Source organism: Triticum dicoccoides, chromosome 7B (assembly GCF_002162155.2).
Source record: "Triticum dicoccoides isolate Atlit2015 ecotype Zavitan chromosome 7B, WEW_v2.0, whole genome shotgun sequence".
In the NCBI taxonomy this organism is placed as follows: Eukaryota; Viridiplantae; Streptophyta; class Magnoliopsida; order Poales; family Poaceae; genus Triticum; species Triticum dicoccoides.
The window spans coordinates 451,550,157-451,550,663 of NC_041393.1; positions in this window are offsets into that span (position 1 = coordinate 451,550,157).

The window sequence follows — 507 nt, forward strand, 5'->3', positions numbered from 1 at the left end:
TCGACAGAGGAGAGTGCCATGCTAATAGATCCTTTTTTGAATAAAGAAGCGTGTGACCCGGTATTACATATGGAACAATAAGTGATGAGTGCATTTTGCATCATGTTTTTGCATCGTAAATGTAGGACTTTTTTTATTTCACCGAGTTGGAATGCACATTTTTGATTGATTTTGCAAGGATCAGAAAGAAGCAAGAGATTTGAAGCATTACTTTTGTGTAAAATATACTAACTGGATGTCATAAAAGCCTACATACAAAGAGACAAGCATGTGGGAGGAAACGAGTCCATGTCTGGCAAATTCAGAAGAGAAGACAACACACAGAACGACCGCCCGCTCATACCAGCGGTCATACCATGTGGTGTCACCTCGCCCTGGTCGACTGCTTTCACCCTGTGCAATCAGACTACAGATGTGATGAACAAAGAGACTCCAACTCACGAACAGAGAAGCACCGGAAGGGAACACACACACACACACACACACACACACACACACACACACACG